Here is a 23077-nt window from a genome sequence, read left to right as displayed (position 1 = left end):
ATGGTTTGATAAGCTATCTATCTGGTCTCCTGCTACCTGATGTCGTCTCAGCCTGCTACTTCTCCGCCATCTTGACTCTCCCCCATCTGAACATTTAAGTAATATTTATAGACTGCATGATTTCTTCATCTATGATTTATCAGTTTATTTTTTTGCCTTTTTTTAAACTGGTCATTTGCTTTTTAGCTATATAAAACAGTATTATTATTAATTTATATTGGTATTATTATAAGTATTAGGCCTTATTGTGATAGACAATAATGTTTCCATAATATATAATTTATTTTTTGAATCTATAATTTATTTGTTGATTGTATTAATATCTTTGAAACAAATGCTTGAAACTTTTTATAATTAAAATTTTTAATCTTTTTAAATAGCTAATGGTTATCTATTTTATCCATGGGCTATGAATAAGATCACCCAAATTTTATATTTTGTATGTAGCAATCTATATTTTCTTCTAGAATCTTATTTCTTTATATAATACTTTCTAAATCATTTCCTAATTTTGTTGATTTTTGTCTCTAAAAGGCTAAAACCACAAAAATAGTCAATATTTAGATAAAAAGAATGTTCATAAATATAGTGTTAGAAGGTTAACTGTCAAATAAATAGTATACATCATTATAAACAAGGAAACATTAAACTGTTTAAAAATGTAAGAACAGGGTGCCTGGGTGGCTCAGTGGGTTAAGCCTTTGTCTTTGGCTCAAGTCATCATTTCAGTCCTGGGATCAAACCCTGAATCAGGCTCTTTGCTCAGCGCCTTAATGGGGCTCTCTGCTCAGCGGGAAGCCTGCTTCCCCCCCACCCCCCCGCCGCCTACTTGAGATATTTCTCTCTGTCAAATAAATAAATAAATAAATAAATCTTTAAAAAAACAAAACAAAAAACTATGAACATAATACACACAGAGATGTCAACTAAATCTATTATTAAGAATGGTTTGGAAGGTCATATGAAATTTGTAAGATAAAAAAATGAATATTTTTTTTAAACTGAAAAAAGGCAAATTTGGTGAGGAGTGGTGGCAAATCTGAATATTCGTAAGATTTCCTTTTTTTTTTAAAGATTTTATTTATTTATTTGACAGAGAGAGATCACAAGTAGGCAGAGAGACAGGCAGAGAGAGAGAGAGAGAGGAGGAAGCAGGCTCCCTGCTGAGCAGAGAGCCCGATGCGGGACTCGATCCCAGGACCCTGAGATCATGACCTTAGCCGAAGGCAGCAGCTTAACCCACTGAGCCACCCAGGCGTCCCCGTAAGATTTTCTTAAATGAAAAAAAACTACTAAAATTAATAGCAATGCAGTGAACTTAATTTGGAGACCCTTGAGTGCATAAAGATTAAACCTTTAAAAATAAGTTAATAGGCTTCCTATAGTATTTTCCAAGAATGGACATGACATATATCATAATAGTGAGAAAACCAGGGGTGCCTGGGTGGCTCAGTTTTCAGCTCTGCTTTCGGCTCAGGTCATGATCCCGGGGTCCTGGGATCGAGCCCTGCTTCGGGCTTTCTGCTCCTCAGGGAGCCTGCTTCCTCTTCTCTCTCTGCCTGCCTCTCTGCCTACTTATTATCTCTGTCAGATAAATAAATAAAATCTTTTAAAAATAATAGTGAGAAAACCATAGTAAGTTTTAACATAAAGTTAATGCAATATATGGTAATCTGTTATTCATTTTGTTTTAAAATAGTATTTTATTCTCCAGTATTCATTTAAATCTTATTGTGATTTTATATTACTTATAAATATTATTACTGTCATTATGTAAGTAAATGACTTTTCAGAGTGAATCGTTTTTGCTCTTCCTTGCTCCTAATGGCATGAAATTAATAGCTATGCTCTTGATACTATCACAGAATCCTTACAATTCTTAAGTTTTTTTTTTTTAATTTTAAACTAAATTGATGCCATATTTACATTTCTTACACAAGCAATCATCATTTCCTTTTCCTTGATCTCTGGAATGCTCTGAAGCCTATCTTAGGTTAAATTTATTACCAGTTGACCTAGGGATTTCTGAAAGTGATGGAGAGTAAAGAATGGAGTATGGAAAATGAGTTTCTAGAACAAACTTGAGTCCATATCCCACAGATTCCTCTAGGTTCCATGAAGCACCCAGAGCAGAATCCATTGATAGCCATGCCCATGGCTTTTCCACTTTGGTTTATCAGGATGATGCATCCCTTCAGGGGAGAGAGTCGCAGCCATGATGATCAAGCTTGCTGAACTCTGCTCCCTCCCTGCCATGCATCTCTCCTTGCTTCCTGCCCATCTCTCCTCCTCAACTGTCTGTTTGCATCTCACTTGGCTTTGCTGGATAACCACTGTCCTGATCTGGCAAGGTTGGAATTGGTTACTTTCATTCTCACTCAGATGACATCCTGTGCTAGTCATGACGCCTCCGTGCCTCTCCCTGCTGCCACCACAGGCAAAGTGCATCCTGAATATGAACCTGTCAGGGCCCTCAGGACACAATGCCAAAGAACCTACCGGAGGCAAGCGGGAGAATTCAGTGCCCTGGCACGGGCTTGGGTGTTGAGAGTAATTTTCTTTCCAAGGCTGTGGCCTGTTTAGTCAAGGGCTATTAAATGCATGCAATTTATTATTCTCTAAAAGTGAAACTTTTAGCCCTTCTGTGGCATTCCATTATGGTGAAGATTACTTTTAAAGTAATTCTAGGTTACTGTGTCTTCAAATGCAGAAATTCTATAATTTCTCAAGAAGGTTTTCTTTTCTATTTTTTTTTTTAAGATTTTATTTATTTATTTGACAGACAGAGATCACAAGTAGGCAGAGAGGCAGGCAGAGAGAGGAGGAAGCAGGCTCCATGCTGAGCAGAGAGCGCGATGTGGGGCTCCATCCCAGGATTCTGGGATCATGGCCTGAGCAGAAGACAGAGGCTTCAACCCACTGAGGCACCCAGGCGCCCCAAGAAGCTTTTCTTAATGCATACATTTTATAAGATTGAAAGTGAACAAGAAACTTTGAAAGGATACACAGCAAAAGAAGAAGTATCATTTTAACTTGTTTATATTAGCATACATTTCTTATTTTAAGTAGAAATAAGAGACACAAATGCTAAATGGAAATTAAGTAGGCTTTTTAATGTTTTATGTCAGGATTTTGTGTTGTGAGCGAAATATTATAATTAGTGTTCTAAGATTTTGCTCAATGAGGTTTTTTTGAGAAATATGGCTGTACATTTATTGAAAAATGTGTTCTTTTTAAATTTGGGGATATTAGTCATATTAGTTCTTATTATTTTAGTGTGTTTATTTTTTATCAAATTATTTTTATCAGAAGAAAAACCAAGTGATGAGACAAGTGTTTTAAAAAAGAAAAAAAAAAAAAAGGAGATACCTATGTTGTTCAAGTTCATACGGAGAGAACTCAGGATTTAGCCCCATTGTACTTCCCACTGCCTTTAATCCAGTGTGATGATGTGATTTTGCTAACCCTTTTGCACCCATTTGTACTGAAGGTTAGTCTGGGAATTTGTCTCAGATGAATTTGGCAATTCAGTTGGCAGAAGAAATAGTAAATGTTTAGGTTCACAGACTCTCTATTCTAAGTGGATTATTACTATAATGGTATTCACTGTACTTTTCCTTATATCTATTACTTCTTAGTGAATTCACCTTACACCAAAAATAATATATCTTCCCTTCCTTGACGATCCATAGTCTCCACCTCCGTCAGCAAAACAGATAAATTCTGTTTTCAAGCAAGAACAAGACATCAATCTAATTCACTCTTTGACCTTCAAGGTCCCCTTGGCTCTACAGGATTTGCGGTTTCTAAGCAACCTCGTCTCGACTTTCTCATCACTGGCACAATGGCTCTGGAATATTGGGTAAAAATCAGAGCACAGAGAAATGTCCCCAGAAAGGAAAAGAATCACTGACAGACTGTGAATGTGCCAATTTACCAATTATCTTCTCCATGCACAGCACCTGAGATTCTTTCCCTCTCCAGGCTCTTGTACTACTGAGCAGACGTCTCATAGGTCGGTCCTGGGCCAGCCGGGTGAGCGGCGCAATGCTTGTGAGGCTGTTCTTAGCTACCTTTGAACTGTTTATCTCTCCGTATAAAATGGGAAAATAGGGGTTTCTTCCACGTTATGCCCCTTCGGCAAGTACGTTGTTTGAAAACAAACGCTTCCATTGTATGATTTATTTTAAACCGGTAGCTAACTGTATTGGCGGGACATCTTATTTTGGTGCCATTGATTTACTAGAATACACGGAAAGCATGTGCGTCCGCCCTCTACCGGTACATGCACATATAAACCCACACATTTTCCTAGGTTAGCAAACAGGTCTTTCTGTGATGCTTTCCCCAAGCTAAATACCAAAAAGTACCATGCATATTTTAACAGTAGCAGATATCCTATTTTAGCTCCTCATTTGGCCTACTTTGCCCAATTAAGAGTAGCTCTATATTTCTGAAAAATAAACAAAGGAGGGTAGCATTTCCACAAGTTCTGTCTTCATTAAGGAGCCTTTTATTACAAACTGGATTTGTGCTTTTGATGTCATTTAACCTTTCTTTAAAAAAAAAAAGATAATTCTCTTTTTATGACACTGCTTCTATGACACACAAATTAAATAAAATATATGATAAGGCGTAAAAATCTTCAGAAATGTGAGGTAATATTCACATTACTAGGGTTTAGTTACCACCTAGCCTTCAGCCCTCTGAATAATTCAGTAGAAAATAAGTGCCTCAGGATGTGTTTTTCATTATTAGCTATATATTAATATCAGTTGATTTGTCTTTCAATTATATCTTAATTTCTTGACAAAGGAAATCCTTTTTTTATCACAAAAAAGAATCAGCCCATCTATTGTAGATACATACACAGTATATCTCTGTCTGTCTATCAGAATAAGAGAGAAAGAGAGAATAAAAGGGAATAAGAGAGAGAATAAGAGAGACTTTTATTACAAAAGAGTATTTTGGGTACTAGGGAGATAGAGACTGTGATCATGGCTTTCAGAGAACTTACATTTTAGTACAAGAGACAGAAAATTGAAATTTAAATGAATATGCTAAGTGCAGACACTGATGCATACTATAGAGAACATGATAAATAGTAAGAGGAATGCCAATGAATGAAGGAGTTTGCACAGGTAGAATGGTCGGGGACGGCTTCTCCGAGCAAGGGGCTTTGAGACCTGATTTATCAGGTAGAAGGCTAAAGAGATAGCAAAAGCAAAAAACCTGGGAATGAAAATGTTTGACATATTTTAATAAGAAAAATAAAAACTTGTGGAAAGCTCCTGTTTAACTCATGGCTTTGGGGGCTTCTTGGTCCCTGGGCTGCCCTTCCTTTGATGGATGACTGAGTGCATAATTCTCATGGTTTGTGTGCACTACTTAGGTTAATTACATCTGTCAGGGTCCACGGAGAGAAACAGAGCCCGTGGCATTTAGTTAAACAGAAGGGATTTGAGGCAGGGAGCTCATTAGAAGGGGCCTGGCAGTGCACCAGGAGATGGGGAAGCAAGTATGAAGCTTCCTCTCTGACTTCTTCTCCCTCCGTGCTCACTCATGAACTCCCCAGCCATCTACTGGACGTCTCTCTACGTCCATGCCAAGGGAGCCACACAAACGAGCAAGACCTAGGACTTGTGTTCAAGGATCTCAGCGTCTAGTCTGGGAATAATATGCGAGCTAGTGATCAGAAGCAGGTAGTACCTGTCTCTATGAGTATTCAGAGGGAGAAAAGATCAACTCCACCCAGAGGCTCACAAAGAGCCTCAAGAAAGTGTGGTGTTTTAAGAAGATCCTTGAACTTTTCTTGATATTAAGAAGTCTTGGGAGCTACAGCAGGGACAAAGACGTGGACTCAGGGAGTGAAGCGGTTTCCTGTGAATGATTAACATGTTTTGTTGGGTGAGAGCAGTATGTGAATAGGTACAGTGACAAATAGATATGGAGAGGTAGTAAGGTGCAGCCAAATTTTGGAGATCCTTTGCATATCGAGCTTCAGAATAGAAACTTGAAGCACTGAGCCTTGGGTTGGCAGACTATGGTCCACGGGCCAAGTCTGGACTGACCCTGTTTGTGTTAGACAGGTGGATTCTGTATATGGGGAAGGTGTGTGTTCTATAGATGAGCGTTTACAATCTGGTGATAGAGAACATTATCCCCAATTAACTGAAATCTCTTCCCTGCGAAAATAATTCATTCTCCTCTTTAATAGATCTGTATCACCAAAAAAAAAGTACTCTTATTATTACATGTTGAATTTTTTGTTAGTAATAATTTGGGGGGGTGAAAAAGGAAGAGAAAGCCAGAAATACTTGAGTGGAGACATGGGAAACATGGTGGGTGACACAGTAGGGCAGGCAGGGGAAGGCCTGGGACATCAAAGGGCTCCACGCTCCTCCTCATGGCACACCACTCCCAAGGCTTTGGATGGCTTTTCCAACATGATGTTGTGAGAATTAAACAGCACCAGGCACAGGTAGAATATCAATAAATGGGATTCTATTTTTTTCCACTTTCTTTCAATAGGTAGTTGTGGGTCAATTGATTAGAACAACCAATCTCAAATATTTTCTAAGTAAGTAAAGCTAACCATCTGATTCCCTTCATTTAAAAAAATTACTTATTAGTTTCCTTGTTTGTTTTTTTTTAATGAACCCTGTGGAGTAGTTCAAATTCTTTTTCCATTTAAAACTCCACTTTTTGCCCATTTTGAATTACCAAACTTCTTGTCACTACGCTTGCTTGTTGACCAGCTTACTGAACTCAGTTGAAGGGTATCGTGTACAATTCAGTTGAGTTCTGGGTCTGTGGATTCCTTCTCATCCCTTTTTCCTAGTTTGAATACTTCCAGTTGGTATTTGGGAATATAAACATAGCAATAGGGTTCTGAAAGTAGGCTTGGGGTTATTAAATTTTGATATCTGGAAATGTTTTATCATAAGAGTAAAATCCTGGTTTTCAACAATGAGAATAAATAGAATACGTACGGAGTCCTAGGTGAGAAGAGCCGTAGCATAATGTAAATTAAAATGCAGTGTGAAATGTTCAGTATGGCTGTGAAGGACGGACTATGGGTGTGACACGCCCATGAGACATTGCCCAAGGTTGAGATTTAGGAAAGATTGTCAGAAAGGGCTAGAAAGGAATAAGTGGTCTGCAAAAGTCTTTATTGCACACAAAAATTTCCTGAGTTGTGTTTCCAAATGCAGATAACCTGAAGGACTAACAGCATCCTCACATATGAAGACTGTATTTGCTTTCTGGTGTCAGGCTCAGCAGTTGTGATAGATCAATTGATTTTTATTTATTTATTTATTTTTTTAATTTAAGAGAGAGAGAGAGAGAATATGCTCACGAGCTGGGGGAAGGGGCAGAGGCAGAGGGAGAAGCTGACTCCCTGCTGAGCAAGGAGCCCAACATAGGACTCGATCCTGGGACCCTGGGATCATGACCTGAGCTGAAGGCAGACGTTTAACTGATTGAGCCACCCAGGCACGCCAGTTGTGATTTTTTTAAAATGACCTTCATGCCAGTGTGATAGTACATGCACTTTGAAAAATTTCAGCAGAGTGGGAAATAAGCACATTCTATATGGAAGACATCAAAGCAGGACCAGGAAAGAAAAAAAAAATACTATTATCTTGAACTTCTGCAGGAAAATTGAAAAGTTTAGCAGATGGTTCCAGAGACCCTGTAACAAATACCATAAAGGCCATCTGAAGGAGACATAAGAAGCATCTCTATCGGTACCCTGCACATTAGCATCCAGTTACCAACAGCTCCCCCACTGTGGTTTAAAGTAGTCTCTACTGCTGGACAGAATGGAAGTCCGGAAACAAGTCTGGGTTATACTTCTTTCACACATTCAAACCGAGTGTTTTCGTTTGCACTTCCACAAAGAGCCACATCTTCCTGAGACTCCAGTGTGGTGGGGATTTAAATGTTGCTGATGGTTTTGTTTGGAGGAGGTCATACTCTGCATTTCAGAAGCTAACAGCAGCCATGGATGAGAGTGCGTGAGATCCGGCCTGTAAGGTGGTGTTGTCTGTGCTCTGTTAAGTGTTCATTCTGTTCACTGAAGCAGACTCAATCCTGCCAAGAGATAACAAGATGCTCCCATCTGTCATCTTTCTCACCTCCTATTTTCAGGAAAAGCACACAGCATGAGCTCTATAAAGCACTAGAACCTCGATCAGTGTACTAATCAGTATTGGAAAATTAATATTAGAATGATGAAATAAGTCCATTTCTCTTTCTCTTCAGTTGTTCCAGCTGTGAATTATGAATTTAAAGTTCATTTTTTTCCAGTAAACCCAACCCCCAGTAAAATTTACCACCAATTGATCCTGTTTCCTAAGTTTATCTTGTCCTTTGGATTCTCCAGTACCACAGCTCCATCAGGCTGTGATTTTTCTCCTTCCAGAATTCACCTAATAGCCAAAAACCTGGTTTTGAAAGGTATTTGAATATCTGTACTATGTTAAGACACCAAGTGAGATATAAACAATGAAAGAAATGTACCACCCAGTAATTGCCCTAGTAGGTATTTACAAAGGGATACAGAAATACTGTTGAAGGGGCACATGCACCTCGATATTTACAGCAACAATATCTACAACAGCCAAACTGTAGAAAGAGCCCAAATGCTTATGGACTGAGAAATGGATAAGGAAGATGTGGTATGTATGTATGTATATCTATATCTATATTTATATCTGTATATACATATATATATGTATATAGGTATATATATGGAATATAACTCAACCACCAGAAAGAATGAAATCCTGCCATTTGCAACAATGTAGATAGAAAAGTAATGTTAAGTGAAACAAGTCAGTCACAGAAAGACAAACACCATATAAGTTCACTCATGTGTGGAATTTAAGGAACAAAACAGACAAACACAGGGAAAGGGTCAGTGGCGGGGGAAGAAAGGAATAAACCATAAGAGGCTCTTAACTGTAGAGAAAAAACTGGGGGTTGATGGAGGGATGTGAGTGGGTGATGGACATTAAAGCAGGCCCTTGTGATGGGAACTGGGTGTTATATGTAAGTGCTGAATCCCTGAATTCTTAAGCTGAAACCAATTTTACCATATATGTTAACTAACTAGAATTAGAATAAAACATTGAATTAAAAGAAAAACACTATGGTCCCCTTCAGTGTATTTATATTCTAGATCAGAAAGAAATTTATATGTAAATAGAATAATGAGATTTTAAAAACTAGTGTTTATTGAATATTAAAATGCAATAGTTACTTCAAGGGACTGGCAAAGGCTACTTTTTTTTTTTTTTTTTTAAGCTGAGAAGCCTCTATGATTAAGTGGAGATATTAATGGGTGAAATTGGATATCATATAATGTTACTGTTGCACACTTAAAAGGTTGATTTCAGAGAGGATGGGTATTCTACAGTTGAGAAGTTGTGGAGCGCAGTGTGAGACTTCGTCCCTTCCCTGGACTTCTGTTCTAGCTGTGGATGAGCGAGCGCTGGGTGCGGCCCCTTGCTGGTTAGTGAGCACAGCCTGGAGACCCTGCTCCTCTGTGCAGAAAGGCCAGAGGAGAAGGCTTTCCCACAATATGGGATCTCATCCACAGATGAAAACATGGTTTTCTCTGACACCTCCTTTGTCCTATCTTTTGTCTGCTTGTTCTGCCGGAGCAGGAGGTTCTGGATTGCCATTGCGGGTGGCCCTGGGAGCCTGCTTTACCTGCATTGATGACCAAGAACAGAGGAAATGTGGCATCAACTCTGGAGACAAGGGGAAGGCAGGGTTTTTGCCAGGATGGCCACAGTCCTGAAAGAGAGAGAATGAAACAGTCCAGACAGGGACAAGGATGGATTTCGGGGTCTCTGCTACTGAAACAGAGGATCACCCTGTCTCAGAGGGGTCGGTCATCCACCCAGTGCACTGGTGCAAACACACATGGGCTCCACAAAAGATTCCACAGCATTAAAGAGGAAGAATATTTTATTTTCAAGATAAAAGCGGGAAAGGTCTTTAAGAACATTTATAAAAAAAAAAAAAAACACACACACAAGATATTTATAAAAAAGAATATGAGTTTCAAATGCAACTTGAGAAAAAATGAAATTTATAAAACATGACTGACAGTGAAATAAAGATAGGGACTGAGAATAAAGTAAAACTAAAGAGACTAAAGACGGAAAATGTAGGACTAAAGATGCAGAAAAGGAAGAATGCTTTATTAATCACAAACAACTATTAATACTTACTTAGAACTTGCTGGAAGCATTGAAATGGGTATTCTACAAACACTTCTGCATTTAATTACCAAACCTCCTAACCAAGACACTGATATTCCTTTTCTTTATGGGCTAGTAAACGGTGCAGCCCCAGGAAGAGAGCTAACCAGAGAGGCGGATTCAGTCTGTCCAGTCCTGGTCAATCCAGGACTCCACTCACTGCCCTGTGGAGCTCTGTCACATGTGTGTGACAATATCCAGAGTGCAGGTGGGTCCTGGAGGGGTCAGGCAGTGACATCAGATGGCCAAATAGCTACTCAGTGTTGACATAGACATTGGATAAAATGAGCATGTACAATAACAAAAACACTGTAGAAAGAATCAGAATAAGAAAAGAACTTTAGAATTTTGTAAAGACCCTATGTTTACAGATCCAAGGTGTTCAAATGATGAAACACAGTGAAGGCAAGGGAACTAATCCTTGGAAAGCTCCTGGTGTACTATGTTCATTCCAAGATAAAAGAGAATTTCTACCAGATAGTTAAAGCAAACGAACAGAAGAAGAAAGCAAATATTAGTTACAATTCAGAAATATGCTCCATAGGAGAAAATAGAGGAAATTTTGTGAAGAGAGAACCTCAAATTCAGTCAAATTTTCATTCAGGTATGTAGCACCTGACATTCTAACATCTACATGGACTCACATGTTCTTACTGGAAAAAATAGTCAAGGATGTGTCAGTTGGCCGATTGTTAAACAAAAATAAAGAATTTAAAAATAAGTAAATCATGATACAAATGTTTAGATGTGAGCATTAAAACCAATAAAACAAAATGTAGTATAAATGTAACCCAGTAAAACTTTATTATAAATTTATAAATGTATACATGTATAATACATATGTATGAGAGCAGGAGTATAAAATAATTCTTAAAGGAAATGTAAAATATAAATAATAGGAATAATAGTAAGCTATAACTAATAATTTTTAATAGTAGTTTTCAATTCTCAAATTTTATTATCAAGGGCAGCAATGTGTGTGTGTGTGTGTGTGTGTGTGTGTGTGTGTGTGTTTGTGTGTGTGTTTGGGACTAGAAGGTAGAAATGTCACAAATTAGACACAACAAATGCAGTTAGATGATATTTTCTTGTTTGGAATTCCATCTTATTTATTTCTATGAATCTTGTTGCTAGTTTTCTATAAACCTAGATTATCTGGATCTAATTCCTTATTTTAAATCATCATATGTTCTTCCAATGTCTACTTTCCACACACATATGTTCCTGACCTTCACAGGTCTTATACGATAAAGCAAGTCTGAATTGCTATTTTAAATCATCATAGTCATGGTCAAATTAAGATTTGTAAAGCAGTGTATGATAGAATATGATAGAAACCTAGGATTGTTAGGTTTTTGAAAGAGATTAAATTTTCTATGACATCTGTTTAAGGCAGAGAAGAAGGGTGAAAACAAAGAGAGTGTTTAGAACTAGTTAAACAAAAGGAGAGGGTAAAATTCCAACCACAGTTTGATGAACATTAAATTATTAGTATTCAACTTTCTTGATAGATTGAAACATTAAACTTAAAATGTTGCAACCATAATACTTGAAAGTAAATAGAATGCAGCCTTCATATAACTTTCAGATGGTGAAAGACTATCTAAACAGAAGTCAAAAAAGGAAAGAGGGATATATTTGAATACATAAAAATGCCAAGCTTCTAGATGTCAAAAACAAAGAACATTAAAAGGCAAACAACACAGTAAAAAAAAAAAAAAAAATTGTAATATTACTAACAAAGTGTTCATTTCTGTCCTAGGCACATATGCCATGGAAATAAAATTTTAAAATACCAAAATTAAAAAAAAAAGATAGACAAAATAAATGAGCAGAAGAATCCTAGATAAATATATCACATAAATTATGCTAGCAATCAAAGAAATGCAGAATTAAACCTCACATTTATTTAGCAATTCCCTAGGCATATATCACACTCAATATTGACAAACATGTGCTGTTATAAACACTCACACACTACTGAGGAGGAAATAAACCATCACAGTCTTTCTGGAAAACCATCTGGCAATTTGTACAAAGGATTTCAACATGCTCTCATTCCTTGATCCAGAAATTCCACGTCTAGGAATTTAACCCAAGGAAATAACTAAAGACACAGAACAATAATGAACACAGTCCAAACAACTCAAGTGTATAGCTAGAGAGTCTAATTTATAACATTAGCGCAGGCTGCATATTATTGCAAATTATGTTTTCAAAACATATGTATTGGCTCAGAACAGGATTATGAAGTAAGGAGAGGTAAAAGACTCAACAAAATTTATACACATAAAGTCCTGAAAGATCACCTAAGTAGGTACATAGATGACAAGGTAGAATACATAGGTGACAAATGCTGATAGAAGATACCTGAACATGCTGGCACTGGTTTGCAGGGTTTAAAATATTTTCTCTTTGTATCTATACTTAGAGGACACTCTGTGATAATATTTTCTTCATCATAAAGACAAAAACATTTTTTTGCTATTTACCTGTAGATGTTTTCCATCACCAACAATATGAAAATTAAACTATATTGTTTTAAGTTACTTGAATGACTCTCCCCAAATTATTGTTTATCAGTTTCTCATCCATCTATCTACCTATTGATTGTGGGTTGTTTTGTTTGTTTGTTTGAGCTCCCTTGTCCACACTCCATCAGATGCACACGTAACCTGTATCTCTATCAGCCTCACCCCAATACATGGATCGAAGTGTGCTTTATTTAAGCTACACATACTTGAATTTCTCTGATTCTTGTTATTTTGAATATTTGACTCATAACACTTGAACATGTGAGTTTTCTGTCAGAGGGTTCTCTTAATATTCATCAATATACATCTTTATAAAAGAAATTCTAGAGGAAACTGTGTACATATGCTTTGAGTCGCTGTGACTATGAGCCTCTTCATAGGAACTTATTAATAAATTAAGGAGTTATCACAACATTTCTGTAATCAAAGCATAGGGAATGTGTTTATAAATTGGATGTAAGACTAATGTATCTGAGTGTATAGGAAAGAATTTCACTGAAGCTTCAATTTAATAAAGTGAAATGTTCATTTTAAGTGAATATTCAAACTCTCTGATACACTATCTTAAAATTATGGTTAAGTATAATCATTAGAAAATTTGCTTTGCAGGTTTTGCATCTAAATCTTGGTTTAAGATCAAATAGTAATGAGAGTCCCCCTTCATTCCCTCAAACATTTGATCAGTTATGCAATTTTAAGTAAAACCTTCAAAATTCATGTCGGTGTCATGTTTTCAGAAAACTGAGCAAGATATGCTCAAATTAGCTTCCAATTTGACATGAAAAATTTCCATCTCTCTCTGCTTATAACTTGGAGTCAATTTTAATGCCAACTAAATTAATGAGGTAATTTTAATAATACTATAATAATATCCATTACTAAGCATGGCACTTATTTTTTTTAATATACTGTCTTTCATGAATCCTTATACCAATTAATAGAATGTGGATATTGTTAACCTCACTGTGAAAATTATGATTCAAGATCTGTGGGATTAAATAACTTACTGAAAAGTGCTACAGCTACTTATTTAGCAAGTTTGAAATGCTTTCCTGTAGGATGCTGGAGCTCACCACTCAATCTATTGCAATGTTTGGGAAACTGTTGGTGTCACTGAAAGGCCATCTCCATGAAGCACTTTGAACCCACATCTGTGTATTTTGAGATACTCTCATGAAGACCCCATTTTTCAGTTTAGTTGGGTGCAGTAATTTTGTGAGCTCTAGATAGATCTTAGTATAGTAAGGAAATGCTTATAAAACATCAGTATGTGTATTTGGAGGTCTTACAGGAATGCAGAAAGCAAGGCTAGGTCTGTGAGGCTCAAGAATCCTTGGAATACTATAGAATGGAGAAGTCCTTTATTCAACTTCTTTTTTTTTTTTTCCCCTAAGATTTTATTTATTTATTGGACAGAGAGAGAGAGCGAGGGTGGCAGGCAGAAAAGAAGCAGACTTCCCCCAGAGCAGGAGCCCAATGTGGGACTTGATCCCTAGGATTGTGGCCCTGTGATCATGATCTGAGCCAAAGGCATACACTTAGCTGACTGAGCCACCCAGGCGTCGCTAGTCAACATTTATTAAGTGCCGATGTGCCCTAAATATTTCTGGTACTTTTCATATGGCCTTTCCCTGCATTCAGGAAAGCTATAGGCAAGCAGACTCAGACATACAGCTAACATGAGTGTTTGATAAATCTTAATAAGGAAGAGTACAGTATTCTCTGTATAGAAATACATAAAGAAAATTATCAACTATACCTCGGGTCAAAGTAGTGTACAGGTAGAGGAAAGAGCCAAGTATAAATGAAAAGAGAAAGGGATAAATGGGACTATATTAAAATTAGGAACTTTCCTTCAACGTAACAACCTTAATAGGGTCTAAGTGTATGCAACAGAGTTGGGATATAATGTCTACCAAACAGTAAGCTGACCAAAGACTTAACACTGTAATATATAAAGAGCTCTAATGAGCCAGTGAGAAAAAGATAGAAAAATGCACAAAAGACAAGAACCAACACCTCACAAATGTCACACATTGTAAAAGAGTTCAAATCACTCTGAGATAACAGTACAGACTTACCAGAACGGTTAAGTCTTAAAACAATTGGAATTATCAACTGTCTGCAAAGCTAGGGAGCACTCAGTAAAGACTGTAAGCCAATAGGATTAGCTTAGAAAACTGTGTGGCAGGGACCTAGCTCGTCAGAACACATGCACGTCCAGCAATTGGATTCTCATATTTAACCCAAATATATTCATGTGTAAGAAGACATGCAGAAGGGCACGGCACTCTTTGTCAAGCATGTGCTAGAAACAACCCAAACGCCATCACCAGTGTGAAGAGGAGAGAAAGTTGGCTATGTCTCTCTCATGGAACACCGTACTTCCATTGAAATGAGTATGTGGAGACGACACTGCATGGTCCTAACTCTTGTACGCATGCGTATCATGTAAGACCTAATAATAAATGAAGAAAGTTAGTAGTCACACCACATGATATAATTCTATTTATAACACCTTAAGAAAAATAAAATTTTTTTTAAATTAAAAAATACTATTTATGATATTAGAAGGCAGGTTATCTTTAGGATGGAAGGGACAGTAGCAATTCATAGAAAATAGATAATATAGAGCTTCTGATACATGGGCAGTATTCTATTTCTTCATGTCAGTAGCATTTAGAATTAAATGTAACTGTGATAATTCATCATGCTATGAATTTATGATTTATAAAAGTCTGTTATATATAGTACTTCCATATAAAGTGTATTCTTAAAAGGCAAGTTGTAGGTTGTAACAAATAATCCTTATAAACACATGTCTGAGCATGTATTTCATAATTTTTGTAAAATAAATAGCTCAAACTACATTTCTTAAGTCTAAGCAAAGAAATGATTTTAAAAGGCAAAGATTTGAAGAAATGTTTTGAAAAGAAGGGTAATATTAGTAAAAAATCAAATATTAGTAAAATATGCAATTGCAATTATGTTCGAATGCACATGTTCAACACAGCATGCCATCAGGGTATATTACGTAAAAATATGTAAAATGTTTTATAATATGTAAAATATAAAAATATATCTCAAACAATTTTTCAGAGACACATCAGAATAAGAAAGAGTCTGACATTGAAGCAGGCCTGGTGTGCTCATGAAAATGATACAACAAAGTATCTGTTTTGCAGTAGTTTTGCTTGTTTCCTTTAATGTGTGATGTAAAGTTTCAGTGATCAGGAGAAGCTGACGCTCTTCGTGGATCATGGCGGTCAGAGTATTTCATGTGGGCTCTTGGCTCTTCTATTCTAGAGATGATTATTATCAAAACTGGAAGACTGAAAAGAATCAGACATCATAGATGTTTTAGGATATAAGGTTCAAAGGCATATGTGAATGTTCTACTGTGTTTCTTCTGTGATCCCATAGCAAGGAAGTTCAACTTACTTGGTTTGGCCCACGTCACCCACCTTAATACTGTTTTCTTTTGTTTAGTGTTCACAGAGAATAGAACATTTAAAAATATTTTTTCTGGGCGCCTGGGTGGCTCAGTGGGTTAAGCCGCTGCCTTTGGCTCAGGTCATGATCTCGGGGTCCTGGGATCGAGTTCTGCATGGGGCTCTCTGCTCAGCAGGGAGCCTGTTTCCTCCTCTCTTTCTCTCTGCCTGCCTCTCTGCCTACTTGTGATCTCTCTCTGTCAAATAAGTAAATAAAATCTTTAAAATAAAATAAAATAAAATATTTTTTCTATGCTTATATGTAAATATATACTTATATATAAATCTTACACTTTTTTTTAAAGCAATCCAGTATTTCTGCCACTTGAAAAAAGCAAAACTAATCAAAGAAAAAGCAGAAATGGTGGTTCGGCATCTTAAAGGAGTGTGTTAAGTGTGTATGTGTTTATATGAGAGTATGCATGAACACAGCCATTCTTCCTTTCTGTGTCAGTTAATGTATAGAAACAAACAACAATTTGGCTAAATATTTTCAAAAGCTTGCAGGAAAATAACACATTTACAGTATATGAGATAACAATGTCCACTACATTTTCTTTCATAAACTCTAAACCCTATTCTTTCATTAAAGGAGGTGTGTAATAGATTTGAAATACAAATTTGATGTTAAAAATTTCTTAAGGATATAAAATAGGAAGTATTTAAGTGTAAAGAACACATAAAATTAATGAAAGGAATTTAAGAATAACATTCAATAATTAGATATTATATAGCTTGCTAACATTTTAAATCACTTAATTATCACTGCTTGCATATATTTATAGGTGATGGTGAGGTTTTTATTATTCTAACATAATTATCTGCTTTCTTAATACTGTAAGATTATTATTTGATTAAAATATAGACCACATAGGGCCGCCTGGGTGGCTCAGTTGTTAAGCGTCTGCCTTCGGCTCAAGTCATGATCCTAGGGTCCTGGAATCAAGCCCCGCAGTGGTCTCCCTGCTCCGCAGGAAGCCTGCTTCTCCCTCTCCCGCTCTCCCTGCTTCTGTTCCCTCTCTCACTGTATCTCTCTCTGTCAAATAAATAAATAAAATCTTAAAGAAATATATATAGACCACATAGCTAAACAATGATGAGTCTAGTATTCTATAAATAGAAGGGTGACCATTTGAAAGTCCAAATTAAGAATTATAATAATTAAAAAATATATACAAGCTTGACTCTTATGTTAGAGACACCTGTGGTATTTTGAGCTCAGTTTACCCTTGGAAGATTGTTTCTTACTGTGCCCTCTCCAGGGTTTTCCACTGTAACAGGGCAAACCTTTCTATTGACCACTCTTGGAGACTGTTATGATGTTCTCATTTAATTTAAAATACTATCATGGGTTCAGTGTAATATTATGTGTCTGTTACTCATATGAAGCTATCACTCTAATGCTGAGTTGAAGAATATTTAAAACTTTTTAAAGAAAATTTAGAATTTAAAGAGTGCATTAAATTCTACCTCTATCTTCACTGAGGCTAAAAGCCTTACTAATCAAGTTACTAAATGTCAAATGTAAGCTTTTATTTTCAAAACTCACTACCCCGTTGGCTTGTATGATAAATTATACTGATTAGTTTCCATTGGTGAAATGAAAACTGTTTAAGATATAAGAATTGGCTAAAATTATTCAAAGGCAGTCTACCTGCCCAGGAAACAGATTTAGGAACCAAGAGAATTATGTGTGCTTTGAACTTTAGGGATGAGATAGAATGGATCTCACAGTCCTGTAGACCATGACTTTTCTTTGTTTGACACTGGTTAAAATGGTGAAAGCATTCTACCACCGAAATCTCTTCCCTTGAATGTACTTTTTATGCAAGGTTATAGTTTGAACACCTAAAAGAAAAAAAGAGTTGGGGCTTCCTTAAATCTACAGATCAGTTTCCTTAATCTTCTTTTGTGATTGCTTGTGAATACATTTTTACTTATTATCTATGTAAATAGATACAGATATATCTACACATAGACATACAGAAGAATTGGGACTGAAACACATAGAAGGAATAAGTAGTCCTCACTGACCCCAACCCTCTAATTACCTCTAATTCTTTCTCAAAAGAATTCAAGAGTTGAACATGAAAACATGGTCTTAGTTCTATTGAAAAGACAAGGCGCCTCTCCAGAAAATGATCATGAAGCATGTGTCTCTAGCAGAATAATCTTGGGTCTTATAATCATAGAATCGGAGAACATTTCTACTACACACAATGTTTTTGTTACTGTTTGATAGATTCTATGATTATCCTTATGACATGAATCTCGTTATGTAGACTTAAATCATTTTAGGGGTGAATCACCATTACTAAATATGTCAGGAAATTTAAGGGCTAATTCAAGGAGCATGGGAATGCAAGCCTGCTCTTCTGTTCACTTGTAAAATGCACCCATTAGCAGGAACAGAATTCTGGAGACAGGACTTCTCAAAGGCAAATAAGACTGAGAGAAGGCAGACCTGCTTTAAGGGCAAGGTGTTTAGGTGCCTTTTTAATGTGACTCCAGGAATTCAACTTGATGAATCAACTATGTTGCATACTGTTCGCACTAGGCTGTGGGTTGTGTTTGCGCAGATTGGCCAACAGAGTTTCCAGTGAAGAGTGATTCCAATAATTATGCCAGCATAGAGGATCCTCTTAATCCTCTCCTTAAGGACACCCAAGCATATTCAAGCCATGGGTGAATTTCTAATTTCTTGAGCATAATTCTTCTGAATCCAACAGTAAAATTAGAAGCTAAGATAAATAAAGGGACAGGAGAAATAAGGAGCAGTAGTTACTATCTACTTGAAGAGAATGTTTCTTTAAAGGAAAGGTATCTCATAGGTGCTCGCCTTTTCACAAGACCCGTGAAGGTTGTTCTCACAGTAGCTACCACTGGACTGTTTCCTCAGAGTCCACCTGAGAGTACCGATCACTTACCAGGTTATTTTACTGTAATTCAGTAGAATACAAAGTGACAAGAACGTATTAAATGAGTATATATTGTTTGCCAAACCTTGTAAATGATTACATGCTTGTTTTTTTTTTTCTTTTTTTAAAAGATTTTGTTTATTTATTTGAGAGAGAAAGAGAGAAGGCAGGGAAGGCGTAAGAGGCAGAGAGATAAGCAGACTCCTTGCTGAGCAGGGAGCCAGATGCTGGGCTCGATCCCAGGACCCTGGGATCATGACTTAAGCCAAAGGCAGATGCTTCACTGACTGAGCCACCCAGGAGTCCCTACATTTTTTTTCCATAAACTTCTTGCTTTTTCAAAAAAAATTCTTGCTTATTCTAAGGAATTGTGTCCCTCTAGGATTTTCTTGCTTATTTGTATGCCCTTCCAGTGCTTAGCTGCATCTAATATAGAGATTTTTGATAAGAGAAAAGTTAAAAAAATGATGCATGTTCTTATGTTGTTTCTTCTAATGAGTGCATATATAATTTTCCTACTCTGATTTAAATGTTACTTATCTTTATGAGAAATTATATTAAATATTTTAACAGTGTCATTCTAAACAAAACACAGTATCCTTTAATGTTACTTGTTGCTCATGTTAAAAATTCTCAAGATTCAGAGACCCCTGTGTACGTGGGAGATAATCTCAGAAATTATCTCTGAGAATTCATTCTTTTCACCTTTAAACCCAAATTTTCTAAAAAAAAAAAAAAAACTCATTAATGGTAGCATAAGAAAAATAGTTTTTCTGGGGCACCTGGATGATCCTCGGACTCTTGATTTCGGCTCAGGTCATGATCTCAAGTTTGGGAGATTGAGTCCTGTGTGGAGCCTCTCTCTAAAATGAATAAATAAATCTTTAACAAAAAAGGAGAGTAGTTTTTCTTAAGGTAAGTTGCTAGTCTTTATAGCATGAGACAAGTCAGTCCTAATGAGTTATTCAGGATAGCTATGGTCCTCCCAAATTTCCAGAGACTTATTGAAGACTTCACCCAGAGGGTTGATTTTATTCTCACTAGTACAATTTATGTATTTGTAATATTAAAAGTAAGTTCAGGGTATGGTAACTACATAGTGAAATGGGACTATATGGCTTTTAAATAAATACCTTTTGTCGCTCCTACCTTCACTTCTAGATCCAGTCTCCTGAGTCGTGGACACTTTGGTATTTGCATTTTTAAATCTTCTGATTCTAAATAGCACACTTGCTTCCTTTTATTTCTTCAGTTCTCACCATGTATTTATTAATAACCGACTATGAAAGATGAGCAATGCTATTAGCACCTCTCCCTCCCTCTGGGTTTTGTTTACCATGTTATGTTTAGTTTTATCTATTGTTCACATAATTTTAAATTATATGACTAAAACCCCATTGCTCATCCTAACAACTTTAGATTGTACAGGAGAGGATTTTAAACTATATAACTTTTTACCAAAACTAAAACCACGTAGGCATGGGCATTTAGCAGCTCCACAGAAACAGTGGAGTAAAGGTGATCAGCTGGGACCCTCTCCCAGAAGAGCTCAGACTCAATTTTTGTTAATTCTGGGTAAGTTATTTCCAACAACAGAAACTGAGGGTCCCTTTGTATATTTCCCTGAGCATGGGAAGGAGGAATGGATTGCAAAAAAAATTCTGAGGTTGGAAATGGCTTCGCAAGGTCTGAATCGACCTGTACTTTGGGAAAAGCTACCACAGATTTGCTAGTTGAACCAGATTGAAGTAGCTTAGCTCTACGGAGACTTTAGCGCTCAGATTCCTTTGAAAAAATGTCTGGGGTGAACTATCAGCCCTTAACTCCTGCATTCAAACATACATACTTTGAAGAGCTTTGGATTTTTATCAGTTCCAAGAGAAATCCAGGATTACAGAGGAAGTAAAATGGAAATTGGGAAGGGGTGTGAGTGTGTGTCTGTGTGAGTGAGAGGGGGGGGGGTAGGGGGGAGGAGAGAGAGCATAAAACAGAAAAAGAGGGACAGAAACAGGGAGCAAGGGGAAGAGTCTAAGAAGAGTATTCTGTTGTAATGTGTTGTATTCTGTGAAAACAGCAGCAACAACAAAATAGTAGTCATATGGATTTAATGGCATAATTTTAATACTGACTTGATATTTTCATGGTGCTGAATCCACGTTTCAGCAAGTGAATAGAGTATTAGAAAGTTATCCCTACCAGGAGCTCTCTGTTTTAGGAAAATATTAATAACATTTAGACTACTGAGTGCCCATGAGCGATTATGAACTGGGCAGAGTCCCTCAGATGTATGTGAACTCCATATTATTGCTCAGTGATTATTTTTAATTATTGCAACTTCAATAATCTAATATATTTTAGTACTATAGCTATGCTTAACATCACTTAACATAATAACTTAATCAAAATTAAGTATCAGACAGTACAGTTTAATACCATTGCCTTTTTAGCATGGCACCACTGTGCATTTCTGCTGAGATTAGAAATTACTGATTTTCTTTGAAAATGATATGATATTTTCTTTGAAAATGATATGTGTCAAGGTTCTATCATTTGAGAAGAATTAAAGTAACATTGCAGTGATTCCTTAGAATGTGAAGCTATATATTTAAATAGACATTATTTCCCTTTAGAATTACTATTATAGGGGCACCTGGGTGGCTCAGTCGTTAAAAATCTGCCTTCAGCTCAGGTCATGATCCCAGGATCCTGGGGATCGAGCCCCGCATCAGGTTCCCTGCTCAGGGGTAGGCCTGCTTCTTCCTTTCCCACTCCCGTAGCTTGTGTTCCCTCTCTCACTGTGTCTCTCTCTCTCAAATAAATAACATCTTTTTAAAAATAGAATTATTATTATATTTGGCCTGAGCATTGTAGAGACTTAAAGCAGTATTTCTCAAGCTGTGTTCTAAGGGAGTGTAAGAGTTTAAGATGTAAATGGGTGATTCTAGAAAATGTGCAAATAAACCCCTTTCTTGGACAGTCATTATGCAAATTAGCACATAAGTCTCTGAAAAGACCTGCAGTAGAGTAGATTAGCTTTTTGAAAAGTTATTTAATACCGTGCATCACAAACTTATCTGTGTGGAGTGCATATTTATTTTTTCAGCATACCTGTTATAAATTATAACTTATAATTTAGTACAGGGGTTAACAAATCACATCCTACTCACTATTTGTTTTTGTAAATAAAGTTTTATTGTAATATAGTCATGCCCATTTCTTGTTTTTGTGTTAACAGTGGCGGAGTTGAAAAGCTGACTCAGATACTTTATGTCCTGCGAAACCTAAACATATTTATTATCTGGTTCTTAACAGAAAAATGTTTGCCTATCATGATAGGAGAAAGTCCACCTCTGAATATCATATTGGGAAACAAGGACTTAGAGAAATGTATTGCTATTTTAAATAACATCTTCTTATGGATAACTACAAGTTAAATGTATATACATGCATGATGTGGAATTAATTTTAACTATATAAAATTTGCAATGATGGGGCTTTGATTGTTATTCGACTAAAGCATCACTTTTTAAAGATTTTATCTTAATATAATTAAGTTATGTGAAATTTTGAAACACGATCTTGTAAGAATGTAAATATTCTTACAAATCTTGTCTAAACACAGATAAAAATAATACTTGATAGCCTCACATTTTTTCTGATTTAATTATATCTAGGGAAGAGTCAAACTGTATTGATATCTTTCTCTAAGTGCATAATTAATCTGTCTTTTCATTTTGACCTTGAGGCCACATTGCTCTTTCTTCAGATTCAAAATTGTCTAATATGTTAAGTTACAGATCTTGAAACCTGATTTTGCGTACTAGCTCAGATATTACCTAGCTGTCCAGATTATAATA

General features: G+C 36.4%; 1 protein-coding gene across 1 annotated transcript in view; it reads left to right on the top strand.

Moving 5' to 3' along the window:
• The window catches only part of PCDH15 (protocadherin related 15), a 1723534-nt gene that overhangs the window by 1294718 nt on the left and 405739 nt on the right, over positions 1-23077 (top strand). The window lies entirely within an intron of this gene.

Source organism: Mustela erminea, chromosome 14, assembly GCF_009829155.1.
Source record: "Mustela erminea isolate mMusErm1 chromosome 14, mMusErm1.Pri, whole genome shotgun sequence".
Classification (NCBI taxonomy): domain Eukaryota; kingdom Metazoa; phylum Chordata; class Mammalia; order Carnivora; family Mustelidae; genus Mustela; species Mustela erminea.
This window is presented reverse-complemented; position numbering and strand designations above follow the sequence as displayed.